The 16,382-nt window shown below is 47.9% G+C and overlaps 26 non-coding genes across 26 annotated transcripts; all 26 read left to right on the top strand.

Annotated features, from left to right (window-relative positions):
* The first annotated feature begins 88 nt into the window (after positions 1–88).
* On the top strand, positions 89–207 carry LOC130817204 (5S ribosomal RNA). The gene has a single exon (XR_009043719.1). It is a non-coding gene; the product is annotated as a 5S ribosomal RNA (ribosomal RNA).
* Positions 208–760: 553 nt separating this feature from the next.
* LOC130816561 (5S ribosomal RNA) lies at positions 761–879 on the top strand. Its single transcript, XR_009043088.1, has one exon. It is a non-coding gene; the product is annotated as a 5S ribosomal RNA (ribosomal RNA).
* Positions 880–1,436: 557 nt separating this feature from the next.
* Positions 1,437–1,555, top strand: LOC130816560 (5S ribosomal RNA). The gene has a single exon (XR_009043087.1). It is a non-coding gene; the product is annotated as a 5S ribosomal RNA (ribosomal RNA).
* A 558-nt stretch (positions 1,556–2,113) lies between these two features.
* LOC130816711 (5S ribosomal RNA) lies at positions 2,114–2,232 on the top strand. Its single transcript, XR_009043251.1, has one exon. It is a non-coding gene; the product is annotated as a 5S ribosomal RNA (ribosomal RNA).
* A 406-nt stretch (positions 2,233–2,638) lies between these two features.
* LOC130816559 (5S ribosomal RNA) lies at positions 2,639–2,757 on the top strand. The gene has a single exon (XR_009043086.1). It is a non-coding gene; the product is annotated as a 5S ribosomal RNA (ribosomal RNA).
* A 558-nt stretch (positions 2,758–3,315) lies between these two features.
* On the top strand, positions 3,316–3,434 carry LOC130816556 (5S ribosomal RNA). The gene has a single exon (XR_009043084.1). It is a non-coding gene; the product is annotated as a 5S ribosomal RNA (ribosomal RNA).
* Positions 3,435–3,992: 558 nt separating this feature from the next.
* Positions 3,993–4,111, top strand: LOC130816555 (5S ribosomal RNA). The gene has a single exon (XR_009043083.1). It is a non-coding gene; the product is annotated as a 5S ribosomal RNA (ribosomal RNA).
* A 557-nt stretch (positions 4,112–4,668) lies between these two features.
* LOC130816689 (5S ribosomal RNA) lies at positions 4,669–4,787 on the top strand. The gene has a single exon (XR_009043225.1). It is a non-coding gene; the product is annotated as a 5S ribosomal RNA (ribosomal RNA).
* Positions 4,788–5,193: 406 nt separating this feature from the next.
* On the top strand, positions 5,194–5,312 carry LOC130816654 (5S ribosomal RNA). Its single transcript, XR_009043191.1, has one exon. It is a non-coding gene; the product is annotated as a 5S ribosomal RNA (ribosomal RNA).
* Positions 5,313–5,870: 558 nt separating this feature from the next.
* Positions 5,871–5,989, top strand: LOC130816678 (5S ribosomal RNA). The gene has a single exon (XR_009043214.1). It is a non-coding gene; the product is annotated as a 5S ribosomal RNA (ribosomal RNA).
* A 557-nt stretch (positions 5,990–6,546) lies between these two features.
* LOC130816688 (5S ribosomal RNA) lies at positions 6,547–6,665 on the top strand. Its single transcript, XR_009043224.1, has one exon. It is a non-coding gene; the product is annotated as a 5S ribosomal RNA (ribosomal RNA).
* A 406-nt stretch (positions 6,666–7,071) lies between these two features.
* On the top strand, positions 7,072–7,190 carry LOC130817165 (5S ribosomal RNA). The gene has a single exon (XR_009043682.1). It is a non-coding gene; the product is annotated as a 5S ribosomal RNA (ribosomal RNA).
* Positions 7,191–7,744: 554 nt separating this feature from the next.
* Positions 7,745–7,863, top strand: LOC130816687 (5S ribosomal RNA). The gene has a single exon (XR_009043223.1). It is a non-coding gene; the product is annotated as a 5S ribosomal RNA (ribosomal RNA).
* Positions 7,864–8,269: 406 nt separating this feature from the next.
* On the top strand, positions 8,270–8,388 carry LOC130817164 (5S ribosomal RNA). Its single transcript, XR_009043681.1, has one exon. It is a non-coding gene; the product is annotated as a 5S ribosomal RNA (ribosomal RNA).
* Positions 8,389–8,942: 554 nt separating this feature from the next.
* LOC130816686 (5S ribosomal RNA) lies at positions 8,943–9,061 on the top strand. Its single transcript, XR_009043222.1, has one exon. It is a non-coding gene; the product is annotated as a 5S ribosomal RNA (ribosomal RNA).
* Positions 9,062–9,468: 407 nt separating this feature from the next.
* Positions 9,469–9,587, top strand: LOC130817163 (5S ribosomal RNA). Its single transcript, XR_009043680.1, has one exon. It is a non-coding gene; the product is annotated as a 5S ribosomal RNA (ribosomal RNA).
* Positions 9,588–10,141: 554 nt separating this feature from the next.
* LOC130817162 (5S ribosomal RNA) lies at positions 10,142–10,260 on the top strand. Its single transcript, XR_009043679.1, has one exon. It is a non-coding gene; the product is annotated as a 5S ribosomal RNA (ribosomal RNA).
* A 555-nt stretch (positions 10,261–10,815) lies between these two features.
* LOC130817161 (5S ribosomal RNA) lies at positions 10,816–10,934 on the top strand. Its single transcript, XR_009043678.1, has one exon. It is a non-coding gene; the product is annotated as a 5S ribosomal RNA (ribosomal RNA).
* Positions 10,935–11,489: 555 nt separating this feature from the next.
* On the top strand, positions 11,490–11,608 carry LOC130817160 (5S ribosomal RNA). Its single transcript, XR_009043677.1, has one exon. It is a non-coding gene; the product is annotated as a 5S ribosomal RNA (ribosomal RNA).
* Positions 11,609–12,162: 554 nt separating this feature from the next.
* On the top strand, positions 12,163–12,281 carry LOC130817158 (5S ribosomal RNA). Its single transcript, XR_009043675.1, has one exon. It is a non-coding gene; the product is annotated as a 5S ribosomal RNA (ribosomal RNA).
* A 556-nt stretch (positions 12,282–12,837) lies between these two features.
* LOC130817157 (5S ribosomal RNA) lies at positions 12,838–12,956 on the top strand. Its single transcript, XR_009043674.1, has one exon. It is a non-coding gene; the product is annotated as a 5S ribosomal RNA (ribosomal RNA).
* A 554-nt stretch (positions 12,957–13,510) lies between these two features.
* LOC130817156 (5S ribosomal RNA) lies at positions 13,511–13,629 on the top strand. Its single transcript, XR_009043673.1, has one exon. It is a non-coding gene; the product is annotated as a 5S ribosomal RNA (ribosomal RNA).
* Positions 13,630–14,185: 556 nt separating this feature from the next.
* LOC130817155 (5S ribosomal RNA) lies at positions 14,186–14,304 on the top strand. The gene has a single exon (XR_009043672.1). It is a non-coding gene; the product is annotated as a 5S ribosomal RNA (ribosomal RNA).
* Positions 14,305–14,860: 556 nt separating this feature from the next.
* LOC130817154 (5S ribosomal RNA) lies at positions 14,861–14,979 on the top strand. Its single transcript, XR_009043671.1, has one exon. It is a non-coding gene; the product is annotated as a 5S ribosomal RNA (ribosomal RNA).
* Positions 14,980–15,533: 554 nt separating this feature from the next.
* Positions 15,534–15,652, top strand: LOC130817153 (5S ribosomal RNA). The gene has a single exon (XR_009043670.1). It is a non-coding gene; the product is annotated as a 5S ribosomal RNA (ribosomal RNA).
* Positions 15,653–16,206: 554 nt separating this feature from the next.
* On the top strand, positions 16,207–16,325 carry LOC130817152 (5S ribosomal RNA). Its single transcript, XR_009043669.1, has one exon. It is a non-coding gene; the product is annotated as a 5S ribosomal RNA (ribosomal RNA).
* The last annotated feature ends 57 nt before the right edge of the window (positions 16,326–16,382 follow it).

The raw sequence follows: 16,382 nt of genomic DNA, 5'->3' as shown, positions 1-16,382 counted from the left end.
CGGTTGCGAGTTTACGAGCTTTGGAATGCTCTGGGTTTTTTTTTTGGTCGGCAATGCGCATGTATACAAATTGTTACGGTGAATGAACGGGTGCGATCATACCAGCACTAATGCACCGGATCCCATCAGAACTCCGCAGTTAAGCGTGCTTGGGCGAGAGTAGTACTAGGATGGGTGACCTCCTGGGAAGTCCTCGTGTTGCACCCTTTTTTCCCTTCTTTTTTTTTTTTTATCGTTTTCATTTGCGAATTCTTTCCGCTCCACTTGAGCAAAAGGAATTTCGGTGATTATAGTAATATACTCTTTGGAAGTAATTTTATTTATAAAAATATAACTCGCAACCGGGTCCCGACCTCGAATTTACGGGCACTCGAAGGTAAGGACCCGTTGACGCGGGTCGATGCGCATACGAACGAATTGTTCGAAAGAGGCGTGCATCGGTGCGTTCGTGTAAGCGGAAATTGCACCGGACCCGTCGGAACTCCCCGCGGAAGCGTGCCTGGCAATGATGGCCTCTTGATTTCCAAGTGTTGCGCGGATTTCATAAAAATTTTGTCTTTTTTTGTTGCGAGTTCACCTTGCTTTTACATACGGCGGACTCTTTTGGGAATGGGACAATACCGGGAGGGTGAAAGACAGTATTTGGGAAGAAGAAGGCTCGAAAGAGGGGTCTCGGTTGCGAGTTTACGAGCTTTGGAATGCTCTGGGTTTTTTTTTGGTCGGCAATGCGCATGTATACAAATTGTTACGGTGAATGAACGGGTGCGATCATACCAGCACTAATGCACCGGATCCCATCAGAACTCCGCAGTTAAGCGTGCTTGGGCGATAGTAGTACTAGGATGGGTGACCTCCTGGGAAGTCCTCGTGTTGCACCCCTTTTTCCCTTCTTCTTTTTTTTTTTTTATCGTTTTCATTTGCGAATTCCTTCCGCTCCACTTGAGCAAAAGGAATTTCGGTGATTATAGTAATATACTCTTTGGAAGTAATTTTATTTATAAAAATATAACTCGCAACCGGGTCCCGACCTCGAATTTACGGGCACTCGAAGGTAAGGACCCGTTGACGCGGGTCGATGCGCATACGAACGAATTGTTCGAAAGAGGCGTGCATCGGTGCGTTCGTGTAAGCGGAAATTGCACCGGACCCGTCGGAACTCCCCGCGGAAGCGTGCCTGGCATGGATGGCCTCTTGATTTCCAAGTGCTGCGCGGATTTCATAAACATTTTGTCTTTTTTTTGTTGCGAGTTCACCTTGCTTTTACAGACGGCGGACTCTTTTGGGAATGGGACAATACCGGGAGGGTGAAAAACAGTATTTGGGAAGAAGAAGGCTCGAAAGAGGGGTCTCGGTTGCGAGTTTACGAGCTTTGGAATGCTCTGGGTTTTTTTTTGGTCGGCAATGCGCATGTATACAAATTGTTACGGTGAATGAACGGGTGCGATCATACCAGCACTAATGCACCGGATCCCATCAGAACTCCGCAGTTAAGCGTGCTTGGGCGATAGTAGTACTAGGATGGGTGACCTCCTGGGAAGTCCTCGTGTTGCACCCCTTTTTCCCTTCTTCTTTTTTTTTTTTTTATCGTTTTCATTTGCGAATTCCTTCCGCTCCACTTGAGCAAAAGGAATTTCGGTGATTATAGTAATATACTCTTTGGAATTAATTTTATTTATAAAAATATAACTCGCAACCGGGTCCCGACCTCGAATTTACGGGCACTCGAAGGTAAGGACCCGTTGACGCGGGTCGATGCGCATACGAACGAATTGTTCGAAAGAGGCGTGCATCGGTGCGTTCGTGTAAGCGGAAATTGCACCGGACCCGTCGGAACTCCCCGCGGAAGCGTGCCTGGCATGGATGGCCTCTTGATTTCCAAGTGCTGCGCGGATTTCATAAACATTTTGTCTTTTTTTTGTTGCGAGTTCACCTTGCTTTTACAGACGGCGGACTCTTTTGGGAATGGGACAATACCGGGAGGGTGAAAAACAGTATTTGGGAAGAAGAAGGCTCGAAAGAGGGGTCTCGGTTGCGAGTTTACGAGCTTTGGAATGCTCTGGGTTTTTTTTTGTTCGGCAATGCGCATGTATACAAATTGTTACGGTGAATGAACGGGTGCGATCATACCAGCACTAATGCACCGGATCGCATCAGAACTCCGCAGTTAAGCGTGCTTGGGCGAGAGTAGTACTGGGATGGGTGACCTCCTGGGAAGTCCTCGTGTCCCGACCTCGAATTTACGGGCACTCGAAGGTAAGGACCCGTTGACGCGGGTCGATGCGCATACGAACGAATTGTTCGAAAGAGGCGTGCATCGGTGCGTTCGTGTAAGCGGAAATTGCACCGGACCCGTCGGAACTCCCCGCGGAAGCGTGCCTGGCATGGATGGCCTCTTGATTTCCAAGTGTTGCGCGGATTTCATAAACATTTTGTCTTTTTTTTGTTGCGAGTTCACCTTGCTTTTACATACGGCGGACTCTTTTGGGAATGGGACAATACCGGGAGGGTGAAAAACAGTATTTGGGAAGAAGAAGGCTCGAAAGAGGGGTCTCGGTTGCGAGTTTACGAGCTTTGGAATGCTCTGGGTTTTTTTTTGGTCGGCAATGCGCATGTATACAAATTGTTACGGTGAATGAACGGGTGCGATCATACCAGCACTAATGCACCGGATCCCATCAGAACTCCGCAGTTAAGCGTGCTTGGGCGATAGTAGTACTAGGATGGGTGACCTCCTGGGAAGTCCTCGTGTTGCACCCCTTTTTCCCTTCTTCTTTTTTTTTTTTTTATCGTTTTCATTTGCGAATTCCTTCCGCTCCACTTGAGCAAAAGGAATTTCGGTGATTATAGTAATATACTCTTTGGAAGTAATTTTATTTATAAAAATATAACTCGCAACCGGGTCCCGACCTCGAATTTACGGGCACTCGAAGGTAAGGACCCGTTGACGCGGGTCGATGCGCATACGAACGAATTGTTCGAAAGAGGCGTGCATCGGTGCGTTCGTGTAAGCGGAAATTGCACCGGACCCGTCGGAACTCCCCGCGGAAGCGTGCCTGGCATGGATGGCCTCTTGATTTCCAAGTGCTGCGCGGATTTCATAAACATTTTGTCTTTTTTTTGTTGCGAGTTCACCTTGCTTTTACAGACGGCGGACTCTTTTGGGAATGGGACAATACCGGGAGGGTGAAAAACAGTATTTGGGAAGAAGAAGGCTCGAAAGAGGGGTCTCGGTTGCGAGTTTACGAGCTTTGGAATGCTCTGTGTTTTTTTTTGGTCGGCAATGCGCATGTATACAAATTGTTACGGTGAATGAACGGGTGCGATCATACCAGCACTAATGCACCGGATCCCATCAGAACTCCGCAGTTAAGCGTGCTTGGGCGATAGTAGTACTAGGATGGGTGACCTCCTGGGAAGTCCTCGTGTTGCACCCCTTTTTCCCTTCTTCTTTTTTTTTTTTTTATCGTTTTCATTTGCGAATTCCTTCCGCTCCACTTGAGCAAAAGGAATTTCGGTGATTATAGTAATATACTCTTTGGAAGTAATTTTATTTATAAAAATATAACTCGCAACCGGGTCCCGACCTCGAATTTACGGGCACTCGAAGGTAAGGACCCGTTGACGCGGGTCGATGCGCATACGAACGAATTGTTCGAAAGAGGCGTGCATCGGTGCGTTCGTGTAAGCGGAAATTGCACCGGACCCGTCGGAACTCCCCGCGGAAGCGTGCCTGGCATGGATGGCCTCTTGATTTCCAAGTGCTGCGCGGATTTCATAAACATTTTGTCTTTTTTTTGTTGCGAGTTCACCTTGCTTTTACAGACGGCGGACTCTTTTGGGAATGGGACAATACCGGGAGGGTGAAAAACAGTATTTGGGAAGAAGAAGGCTCGAAAGAGGGGTCTCGGTTGCGAGTTTACGAGCTTTGGAATGCTCTGGGTTTTTTTTTGGTCGGCAATGCGCATGTATACAAATTGTTACGGTGAATGAACGGGTGCGATCATACCAGCACTAATGCACCGGATCCCATCAGAACTCCGCAGTTAAGCGTGCTTGGGCGATAGTAGTACTAGGATGGGTGACCTCCTGGGAAGTCCTCGTGTTGCACCCCTTTTTCCCTTCTTCTTTTTTTTTTTTTATCGTTTTCATTTGCGAATTCCTTCCGCTCCACTTGAGCAAAAGGAATTTCGGTGATTATAGTAATATACTCTTTGGAAGTAATTTTATTTATAAAAATATAACTCGCAACCGGGTCCCGACCTCGAATTTACGGGCACTCGAAGGTAAGGACCCGTTGACGCGGGTCGATGCGCATACGAACGAATTGTTCGAAAGAGGCGTGCATCGGTGCGTTCGTGTAAGCGGAAATTGCACCGGACCCGTCGGAACTCCCCGCGGAAGCGTGCCTGGCATGGATGGCCTCTTGATTTCCAAGTGCTGCGCGGATTTCATAAACATTTTGTCTTTTTTTTGTTGCGAGTTCACCTTGCTTTTACAGACGGCGGACTCTTTTGGGAATGGGACAATACCGGGAGGGTGAAAAACAGTATTTGGGAAGAAGAAGGCTCGAAAGAGGGGTCTCGGTTGCGAGTTTACGAGCTTTGGAATGCTCTGGGTTTTTTTTTGTTCGGCAATGCGCATGTATACAAATTGTTACGGTGAATGAACGGGTGCGATCATACCAGCACTAATGCACCGGATCGCATCAGAACTCCGCAGTTAAGCGTGCTTGGGCGAGAGTAGTACTAGGATGGGTGACCTCCTGGGAAGTCCTCGTGTCCCGACCTCGAATTTACGGGCACTCGAAGGTAGGGACCCGTTGACGCGGGTCGATGCGCATACGAACGAATTGTTCGAAAGAGGCGTGCATCGGTGCGTTCGTGTAAGCGGAAATTGCACCGGACCCGTCGGAACTCCCCGCGGAAGCGTGCCTGGCATGGATGGCCTCTTGATTTCCAAGTGTTGCGCGGATTTCATAAACATTTTGTCTTTTTTTTGTTGCGAGTTCACCTTGCTTTTACATACGGCGGACTCTTTTGGGAATGGGACAATACCGGGAGGGTGAAAAACAGTATTTGGGAAGAAGAAGGCTCGAAAGAGGGGTCTCGGTTGCGAGTTTACGAGCTTTGGAATGCTCTGGGTTTTTTTTTGGTCGGCAATGCGCATGTATACAAATTGTTACGGTGAATGAACGGGTGCGATCATACCAGCACTAATGCACCGGATCCCATCAGAACTCCGCAGTTAAGCGTGCTTGGGCGATAGTAGTACTAGGATGGGTGACCTCCTTGGAAGTCCTCGTGTTGCACCCCTTTTTCCCTTCTTCTTTTTTTTTTTTTTATCGTTTTCATTTGCGAATTCCTTCCGCTCCACTTGAGCAAAAGGAATTTCGGTGATTATAGTAATATACTCTTTGGAAGTAATTTTATTTATAAAAATATAACTCGCAACCGGGTCCCGACCTCGAATTTACGGGCACTCGAAGGTAAGGACCCGTTGACGCGGGTCGATGCGCATACGAACGAATTGTTCGAAAGAGGCGTGCATCGGTGCGTTCGTGTAAGCGGAAATTGCACCGGACCCGTCGGAACTCCCCGCGGAAGCGTGCCTGGCATGGATGGCCTCTTGATTTCCAAGTGCTGCGCGGATTTTATAAACATTTTGTCTTTTTTTTGTTGCGAGTTCACCTTGCTTTTACAGACGGCGGACTCTTTTGGGAATGGGACAATACCGGGAGGGTGAAAAACAGTATTTGGGAAGAAGAAGGCTCGAAAGAGGGGTCTCGGTTGCGAGTTTACGAGCTTTGGAATGCTCTGGGTTTTTTTTTGGTCGGCAATGCGCATGTATACAAATTGTTACGGTGAATGAACGGGTACGATCATACCAGCACTAATGCACCGGATCCCATCAGAACTCCGCAGTTAAGCGTGCTTGGGCGATAGTAGTACTAGGATGGGTGACCTCATGGGAAGTCCTCGTGTTGCACCCCTTTTTCCCTTCTTCTTTTTTTTTTTTTATCGTTTTCATTTGCGAATTCCTTCCGCTCCACTTGAGCAAAAGGAATTTCGGTGATTATAGTAATATACTCTTTGGAAGTAATTTTATTTATAAAAATATAACTCGCAACCGGGTCCCGACCTCGAATTTACGGGCACTCGAAGGTAAGGACCCGTTGACGCGGGTCGATGCGCATACGAACGAATTGTTCGAAAGAGGCGTGCATCGGTGCGTTCGTGTAAGCGGAAATTGCACCGGACCCGTCGGAACTCCCCGCGGAAGCGTGCCTGGCATGGATGGCCTCTTGAATTCCAAGTGTTGCGCGGATTTCATAAACATTTTGTCTTTTTTTTGTTGCGAGTTCACCTTGCTTTTACAGACGGCGGACTCTTTTGGGAATGGGACAATACCGGGAAGGTGAAAAACAGTATTTGGGAAGAAGAAGGCTCGAAAGAGGGGTCTCGGTTGCGAGTTTACGAGCTTTGGAATGCTCTGGGTTTTTTTTTGTTCGGCAATGCGCATGTATACAAATTGTTACGGTGAATGAACGGGTGCGATCATACCAGCACTAATGCACCGGATCGCATCAGAACTCCGCAGTTAAGCGTGCTTGGGCGAGAGTAGTACTAGGATGGGTGACCTCCTGGGAAGTCCTCGTGTCCCGACCTCGAATTTACGGGCACTCGAAGGTAAGGACCCGTTGACGCGGGTCGATGCGCATACGAACGAATTGTTCGAAAGAGGCGTGCATCGGTGCGTTCGTGTAAGCGGAAATTGCACCGGACCCGTCGGAACTCCCCGCGGAAGCGTGCCTGGCATGGATGGCCTCTTGATTTCCAAGTGTTGCGCGGATTTCATAAACATTTTGTCTTTTTTTTGTTGCGAGTTCACCTTGCTTTTACATACGGCGGACTCTTTTGGGAATGGGACAATACCGGGAGGGTGAAAAACAGTATTTGGGAAGAAGAAGGCTCGAAAGAGGGGTCTCGGTTGCGAGTTTACGAGCTTTGGAATGCTCTGGGTTTTTTTTTGGTCGGCAATGCGCATGTATACAAATTGTTACTGTGAATGAACGGGTGCGATCATACCAGCACTAATGCACCGGATCCCATCAGAACTCCGCAGTTAAGCGTGCTTGGGCGAGAGTAGTACTAGGATGGGTGACCTCCTGGGAAGTCCTCGTGTTGCACCCCTTTTTCCCTTCTTTTTTTTTTTTTATCGTTTTCATTTGCGAATTCTTTCCGCTCCACTTGAGCAAAAGGCATTTCGGTGATTATAGTAATATACTCTTTGGAAGTAATTTTATTTATAAAAATATAACTCGCAACCGGGTCCCGACCTCGAATTTACGGGCACTCGAAGGTAAGGACCCGTTGACGCGGGTCGATGCGCATACGAACGAATTGTTCGAAAGAGGCGTGCATCGGTGCGTTCGTGTAAGCGGAAATTGCACCGGACCCGTCGGAACTCCCCGCGGAAGCGTGCCTGGCATGGATGGCCTCTTGATTTCCAAGTGTTGCGCGGATTTCATAAACATTTTGTCTTTTTTTTGTTGCGAGTTCACCTTGCTTTTACAGACGGCGGACTCTTTTGGGAATGGGACAATACCGGGAGGGTGAAAAACAGTATTTGGGAAGAAGAAGGCTCGAAAGAGGGGTCTCGGTTGCGAGTTTACGAGCTTTGGAATGCTCTGGGTTTTTTTTTGTTCGGCAATGCGCATGTATACAAATTGTTACGGTGAATGAACGGGTGCGATCATACCAGCACTAATGCACCGGATCGCATCAGAACTCCGCAGTTAAGCGTGCTTGGGCGAGAGTAGTACTAGGATGGGTGACCTCCTGGGAAGTCCTCGTGTCCCGACCTCGAATTTACGGGCACTCGAAGGTAAGGACCCGTTGACGCGGGTCGATGCGCATACGAACGAATTGTTCGAAAGAGGCGTGCATTGGTGCGTTCGTGTAAGCGGAAATTGCACCGGACCCGTCGGAACTCCCCGCGGAAGCGTGCCTGGCATGGATGGCCTCTTGATTTCCAAGTGTTGCGCGGATTTCATAAACATTTTGTCTTTTATTTGTTGCGAGTTCACCTTGCTTTTACATACGGCGGACTCTTTTGGGAATGGGACAATACCGGGAGGGTGAAAAACAGTATTTGGGAAGAAGAAGGCTCGAAAGAGGGGTCTCGGTTGCGAGTTTACGAGCTTTGGAATGCTCTGGGTTTTTTTTTGGTCGGCAATGCGCATGTATACAAATTGTTACTGTGAATGAACGGGTGCGATCATACCAGCACTAATGCACCGGATCCCATCAGAACTCCGCAGTTAAGCGTGCTTGGGCGAGAGTAGTACTAGGATGGGTGACCTCCTGGGAAGTCCTCGTGTTGCACCCCTTTTTCCCTTCTTTTTTTTTTTTTATCGTTTTCATTTGCGAATTCTTTCCGCTCCACTTGAGCAAAAGGCATTTCGGTGATTATAGTAATATACTCTTTGGAAGTAATTTTATTTATAAAAATATAACTCGCAACCGGGTCCCGACCTCGAATTTACGGGCACTCGAAGGTAAGGACCCGTTGACGCGGGTCGATGCGCATACGAACGAATTGTTCGAAAGAGGCGTGCATCGGTGCGTTCGTGTAAGCGGAAATTGCACCGGACCCGTCGGAACTCCCCGCGGAAGCGTGCCTGGCATGGATGGCCTCTTGATTTCCAAGTGTTGCGCGGATTTCATAAACATTTTGTCTTTTTTTTGTTGCGAGTTCACCTTGCTTTTACAGACGGCGGACTCTTTTGGGAATGGGACAATACCGGGAGGGTGAAAAACAGTATTTGGGAAGAAGAAGGCTCGAAAGAGGGGTCTCGGTTGCGAGTTTACGAGCTTTGGAATGCTCTGGGTTTTTTTTTGTTCGGCAATGCGCATGTATACAAATTGTTACGGTGAATGAACGGGTGCGATCATACCAGCACTAATGCACCGGATCGCATCAGAACTCCGCAGTTAAGCGTGCTTGGGCGAGAGTAGTACTAGGATGGGTGACCTCCTGGGAAGTCCTCGTGTCCCGACCTCGAATTTACGGGCACTCGAAGGTAAGGACCCGTTGACGCGGGTCGATGCGCATACGAACGAATTGTTCGAAAGAGGCGTGCATTGGTGCGTTCGTGTAAGCGGAAATTGCACCTGACCCGTCGGAACTCCCCGCGGAAGCGTGCCTGGCATGGATGGCCTCTTGATTTCCAAGTGTTGCGCGGATTTCATAAACATTTTGTCTTTTTTTTGTTGCGAGTTCACCTTGCTTTTACAGACGGCGGACTCTTTTGGGAATGGGACAATACCGGGAGGGTGAAAAACAGTATTTGGGAAGAAGAAGGCTCGAAAGAGGGGTCTCGGTTGCGAGTTTACGAGCTTTGGAATGCTCTGGGTTTTTTTTTTGGTCGGCAATGCGCATGTATACAAATTGTTACGGTGAATGAACGGGTGCGATCATACCAGCACTAATGCACCGGATCCCATCAGAACTCCGCAGTTAAGCGTGCTTGGGCGAGAGTAGTACTAGGATGGGTGACCTCCTGGGAAGTCCTCGTGTTGCACCCCTTTTTCCCTTCTTTTTTTTTTTTTATCGTTTTCATTTGCGAATTCTTTCCGCTCCACTTGAGCAAAAGGCATTTCGGTGATTATAGTATTATACTCTTTGGAAGTAATTTTATTTATAAAAATATAACTCGCAACCGGGTCCCGACCTCGAATTTACGGGCACTCGAAGGTAAGGACCCGTTGACGCGGGTCGATGCGCATACGAACGAATTGTTCGAAAGAGGCGTGCATCGGTGCGTTCGTGTAAGCGGAAATTGCACCGGACCCGTCGGAACTCCCCGCGGAAGCGTGCCTGGCATGGATGGCCTCTTGAATTCCAAGTGTTGCGCGGATTTCATAAACATTTTGTCTTTTTTTTGTTGCGAGTTCACCTTGCTTTTACAGACGGCGGACTCTTTTGGGAATGGGACAATACCGGGAGGGTGAAAAACAGTATTTGGGAAGAAGAAGGCTCGAAAGAGGGGTCTCGGTTGCGAGTTTACGAGCTTTGGAATGCTCTGGGTTTTTTTTTGGTCGGCAATGCGCATGTATACAAATTGTAACTGTGAATGAACGGGTGCGATCATACCAGCACTAATGCACCGGATCCCATCAGAACTCCGCAGTTAAGCGTGCTTGGGCGAGAGTAGTACTAGGATGGGTGACCTCCTGGGAAGTCCTCGTGTTGCACCCCTTTTTCCCTTCTTTTTTTTTTTTATCGTTTTCATTTGCGAATTCTTTCCGCTCCACTTGAACAAAAGGCATTTCGGTGATTATAGTAATATACTCTTTGGAAGTAATTTTATTTATAAAAATATAACTCGCAACCGGGTCCCGACCTCGAATTTACGGGCACTCGAAGGTAAGGACCCGTTGACGCGGGTCGATGCGCATACGAACGAATTGTTCGAAAGAGGCGTGCATCGGTGCGTTCGTGTAAGCGGAAATTGCACCGGACCCGTCGGAACTCCCCGCGGAAGCGTGCCTGGCATGGATGGCCTCTTGATTTCCAAGTGTTGCGCGGATTTCATAAACATTTTGTCTTTTTTTTTGTTGCGAGTTCACCTTGCTTTTACAGACGGCGGACTCTTTTGGGAATGGGACAATACCGGGAGGGTGAAAAACAGTATTTGGGAAGAAGAAGGCTCGAAAGAGGGGTCTCGGTTGCGAGTTTACGAGCTTTGGAATGCTCTGGGTTTTTTTTTTGGTCGGCAATGCGCATGTATACAAATTGTTACGGTGAATGAACGGGTGCGATCATACCAGCACTAATGCACCGGATCCCATCAGAACTCCGCAGTTAAGCGTGCTTGGGCGAGAGTAGTACTAGGATGGGTGACCTCCTGGGAAGTCCTCGTGTTGCACCCCTTTTTCCCTTCTTTTTTTTTTTTATCGTTTTCATTTGCGAATTCTTTCCGCTCCACTTGAGCAAAAGGCATTTCGGTGATTATAGTAATATACTCTTTGGAAGTAATTTTATTTATAAAAATATAACTCGCAACCGGGTCCCGACCTCGAATTTACGGGCACTCGAAGGTAAGGACCCGTTGACGCGGGTCGATGCGCATACGAACGAATTGTTCGAAAGAGGCGTGCATCGGTGCGTTCGTGTAAGCGGAAATTGCACCGGACCCGTCGGAACTCCCCGCGGAAGCGTGCCTGGCATGGATGGCCTCTTGATTTCCAAGTGTTGCGCGGATTTCATAAACATTTTGTCTTTTTTTTTGTTGCGAGTTCACCTTGCTTTTACAGACGGCGGACTCTTTTGGGAATGGGACAATACCGGGAGGGTGAAAAACAGTATTTGGGAAGAAGAAGGCTCGAAAGAGGGGTCTCGGTTGCGAGTTTACGAGCTTTGGAATGCTCTGGGTTTTTTTTTTGGTCGGCAATGCGCATGTATACAAATTGTTACGGTGAATGAACGGGTGCGATCATACCAGCACTAATGCACCGGATCCCATCAGAACTCCGCAGTTAAGCGTGCTTGGGCGAGAGTAGTACTAGGATGGGTGACCTCCTGGGAAGTCCTCGTGTTGCACCCCTTTTTCCCTTCTTTTTTTTTTTTTATCGTTTTCATTTGCGAATTCTTTCCGCTCCACTTGAGCAAAAGGCATTTCGGTGATTATAGTATTATACTCTTTGGAAGTAATTTTATTTATAAAAATATAACTCGCAACCGGGTCCCGACCTCGAATTTACGGGCACTCGAAGGTAAGGACCCGTTGACGCGGGTCGATGCGCATACGAACGAATTGTTCGAAAGAGGCGTGCATCGGTGCGTTCGTGTAAGCGGAAATTGCACCGGACCCGTCGGAACTCCCCGCGGAAGCGTGCCTGGCATGGATGGCCTCTTGAATTCCAAGTGTTGCGCGGATTTCATAAACATTTTGTCTTTTTTTTGTTGCGAGTTCACCTTGCTTTTACAGACGGCGGACTCTTTTGGGAATGGGACAATACCGGGAAGGTGAAAAACAGTATTTGGGAAGAAGAAGGCTCGAAAGAGGGGTCTCGGTTGCGAGTTTACGAGCTTTGGAATGCTCTGGGTTTTTTTTTGGTCGGCAATGCGCATGTATACAAATTGTTACTGTGAATGAACGGGTGCGATCATACCAGCACTAATGCACCGGATCCCATCAGAACTCCGCAGTTAAGCGTGCTTGGGCGAGAGTAGTACTAGGATGGGTGACCTCCTGGGAAGTCCTCGTGTTGCACCCCTTTTTCCCTTCTTTTTTTTTTTTTATCGTTTTCATTTGCGAATTCTTTCCGCTCCACTTGAGCAAAAGGCATTTAGGTGATTATAGTAATATACTCTTTGGAAGTAATTTTATTTATAAAAATATAACTCGCAACCGGGTCCCGACCTCGAATTTACGGGCACTCGAAGGTAAGGACCCGTTGACGCGGGTCGATGCGCATACGAACGAATTGTTCGAAAGAGGCGTGCATCGGTGCGTTCGTGTAAGCGGAAATTGCACCGGACCCGTCGGAACTCCCCGCGGAAGCGTGCCTGGCATGGATGGCCTCTTGATTTCCAAGTGTTGCGCGGATTTCATAAACATTTTGTCTTTTTTTTTGTTGCGAGTTCACCTTGCTTTTACAGACGGCGGACTCTTTTGGGAATGGGACAATACCGGGAGGGTGAAAAACAGTATTTGGGAAGAAGAAGGCTCGAAAGAGGGGTCTCGGTTGCGAGTTTACGAGCTTTGGAATGCTCTGGGTTTTTTTTTTGGTCGGCAATGCGCATGTATACAAATTGTTACGGTGAATGAACGGGTGCGATCATACCAGCACTAATGCACCGGATCCCATCAGAACTCCGCAGTTAAGCGTGCTTGGGCGAGAGTAGTACTAGGATGGGTGACCTCCTGGGAAGTCCTCGTGTTGCACCCCTTTTTCCCTTCTTTTTTTTTTTTTATCGTTTTCATTTGCGAATTCTTTCCGCTCCACTTGAGCAAAAGGCATTTCGGTGATTATAGTATTATACTCTTTGGAAGTAATTTTATTTATAAAAATATAACTCGCAACCGGGTCCCGACCTCGAATTTACGGGCACTCGAAGGTAAGGACCCGTTGACGCGGGTCGATGCGCATACGAACGAATTGTTCGAAAGAGGCGTGCATCGGTGCGTTCGTGTAAGCGGAAATTGCACCGGACCCGTCGGAACTCCCCGCGGAAGCGTGCCTGGCATGGATGGCCTCTTGAATTCCAAGTGTTGCGCGGATTTCATAAACATTTTGTCTTTTTTTTGTTGCGAGTTCACCTTGCTTTTACAGACGGCGGACTCTTTTGGGAATGGGACAATACCGGGAAGGTGAAAAACAGTATTTGGGAAGAAGAAGGCTCGAAAGAGGGGTCTCGGTTGCGAGTTTACGAGCTTTGGAATGCTCTGGGTTTTTTTTTGGTCGGCAATGCGCATGTATACAAATTGTTACTGTGAATGAACGGGTGCGATCATACCAGCACTAATGCACCGGATCCCATCAGAACTCCGCAGTTAAGCGTGCTTGGGCGAGAGTAGTACTAGGATGGGTGACCTCCTGGGAAGTCCTCGTGTTGCACCCCTTTTTCCCTTCTTTTTTTTTTTTTATCGTTTTCATTTGCGAATTCTTTCCGCTCCACTTGAGCAAAAGGCATTTCGGTGATTATAGTAATATACTCTTTGGAAGTAATTTTATTTATAAAAATATAACTCGCAACCGGGTCCCGACCTCGAATTTACGGGCACTCGAAGGTAAGGACCCGTTGACGCGGGTCGATGCGCATACGAACGAATTGTTCGAAAGAGGCGTGCATCGGTGCGTTCGTGTAAGCGGAAATTGCACCGGACCCGTCGGAACTCCCCGCGGAAGCGTGCCTGGCATGGATGGCCTCTTGATTTCCAAGTGTTGCGCGGATTTCATAAACATTTTGTCTTTTTTTTTGTTGCGAGTTCACCTTGCTTTTACAGACGGCGGACTCTTTTGGGAATGGGACAATACCGGGAGGGTGAAAAACAGTATTTGGGAAGAAGAAGGCTCGAAAGAGGGGTCTCGGTTGCGAGTTTACGAGCTTTGGAATGCTCTGGGTTTTTTTTTTGGTCGGCAATGCGCATGTATACAAATTGTTACGGTGAATGAACGGGTGCGATCATACCAGCACTAATGCACCGGATCCCATCAGAACTCCGCAGTTAAGCGTGCTTGGGCGAGAGTAGTACTAGGATGGGTGACCTCCTGGGAAGTCCTCGTGTTGCACCCCTTTTTCCCTTCTTTTTTTTTTTTTATCGTTTTCATTTGCGAATTCTTTCCGCTCCACTTGAGCAAAAGGCATTTCGGTGATTATAGTAATATACTCTTTGGAAGTAATTTTATTTATAAAAATATAACTCGCAACCGGGTCCCGACCTCGAATTTACGGGCACTCGAAGGTAAGGACCCGTTGACGCGGGTCGATGCGCATACGAACGAATTGTTCGAAAGAGGCGTGCATCGGTGCGTTCGTGTAAGCGGAAATTGCACCGGACCCGTCGGAACTCCCCGCGGAAGCGTGCCTGGCATGGATGGCCTCTTGATTTCCAAGTGTTGCGCGGATTTCATAAACATTTTGTCTTTTTTTTTGTTGCGAGTTCACCTTGCTTTTACAGACGGCGGACTCTTTTGGGAATGGGACAATACCGGGAGGGTGAAAAACAGTATTTGGGAAGAAGAAGGCTCGAAAGAGGGGTCTCGGTTGCGAGTTTACGAGCTTTGGAATGCTCTGGGTTTTTTTTTTGGTCGGCAATGCGCATGTATACAAATTGTTACGGTGAATGAACGGGTGCGATCATACCAGCACTAATGCACCGGATCCCATCAGAACTCCGCAGTTAAGCGTGCTTGGGCGAGAGTAGTACTAGGATGGGTGACCTCCTGGGAAGTCCTCGTGTTGCACCCCTTTTTCCCTTCTTTTTTTTTTTTTATCGTTTTCATTTGCGAATTCTTTCCGCTCCACTTGAGCAAAAGGCATTTCGGTGATTATAGTATTATACTCTTTGGAAGTAATTTTATTTATAAAAATATAACTCGCAACCGGGTCCCGACCTCGAATTTACGGGCACTCGAAGGTAAGGACCCGTTGACGCGGGTCGATGCGCATACGAACGAATTGTTCGAAAGAGGCGTGCATCGGTGCGTTCGTGTAAGCGGAAATTGCACCGGACCCGTCGGAACTCCCCGCGGAAGCGTGCCTGGCATGGATGGCCTCTTGAATTCCAAGTGTTGCGCGGATTTCATAAACATTTTGTCTTTTTTTTGTTGCGAGTTCACCTTGCTTTTACAGACGGCGGACTCTTTTGGGAATGGGACAATACCGGGAAGGTGAAAAACAGTATTTGGGAAGAAGAAGGCTCGAAAGAGGGGTCTCGGTTGCGAGTTTACGAGCTTTGGAATGCTCTGGGTTTTTTTTTGGTCGGCAATGCGCATGTATACAAATTGTTACTGTGAATGAACGGGTGCGATCATACCAGCACTAATGCACCGGATCCCATCAGAACTCCGCAGTTAAGCGTGCTTGGGCGAGAGTAGTACTAGGATGGGTGACCTCCTGGGAAGTCCTCGTGTTGCACCCCTTTTTCCCTTCTTTTTTTTTTTATCGTTTTCATTTGCGAATTCTTTCCGCTCCACTTGAGCAAAAGGCATTTCGGTGATTATAGTAATATACTCTTTGGAAGTAATTTTATTTATAAAAATATAACTCGCAACCGGGTCCCGACCTCGAATTTACGGGCACTCGAAGGTAAGGACCCGTTGACGCGGGTCGATGCGCATACGAACGAATTGTTCGAAAGAGGCGTGCATCGGTGCGTTCGTGTAAGCGGAAATTGCACCGGACCCGTCGGAACTCCCCGCGGAAGCGTGCCTGGCATGGATGGCCTCTTGAATTCCAAGTGTTGCGCGGATTTCATAAACATTTTGTCTTTTTTTTTGTTGCGAGTTCACCTTGCTTTTACAGACGGCGGACTCTTTTGGGAATGGGACAATACCGGGAGGGTGAAAAACAGTATTTGGGAAGAAGAAGGCTCGAAAGAGGGGTCTCGGTTGCGAGTTTACGAGCTTTGGAATGCTCTGGGTTTTTTTTTTGGTCGGCAATGCGCATGTATACAAATTGTTACTGTGAATGAACGGGTGCGATCATACCAGCACTAATGCACCGGATCCCATCAGAACTCCGCAGTTAAGCGTGCTTGGGCGAGAGTAGTACTAGGATGGGTGACCTCCTGGGAAGTCCTCGTGTTGCACCCCTTTTTCCCTTCTTTTTTTTTTTTTATCGTTTTCATTTGCGAATTCTTTCCGCTCCAC

Source organism: Amaranthus tricolor, chromosome 6 (genome assembly GCF_026212465.1).
Source record: "Amaranthus tricolor cultivar Red isolate AtriRed21 chromosome 6, ASM2621246v1, whole genome shotgun sequence".
Taxonomy (NCBI): domain Eukaryota; kingdom Viridiplantae; phylum Streptophyta; class Magnoliopsida; order Caryophyllales; family Amaranthaceae; genus Amaranthus; species Amaranthus tricolor.
The sequence above is the reverse complement of the archived record's forward strand: the minus strand, read 5'-3'. Positions and strand labels throughout refer to the sequence as shown.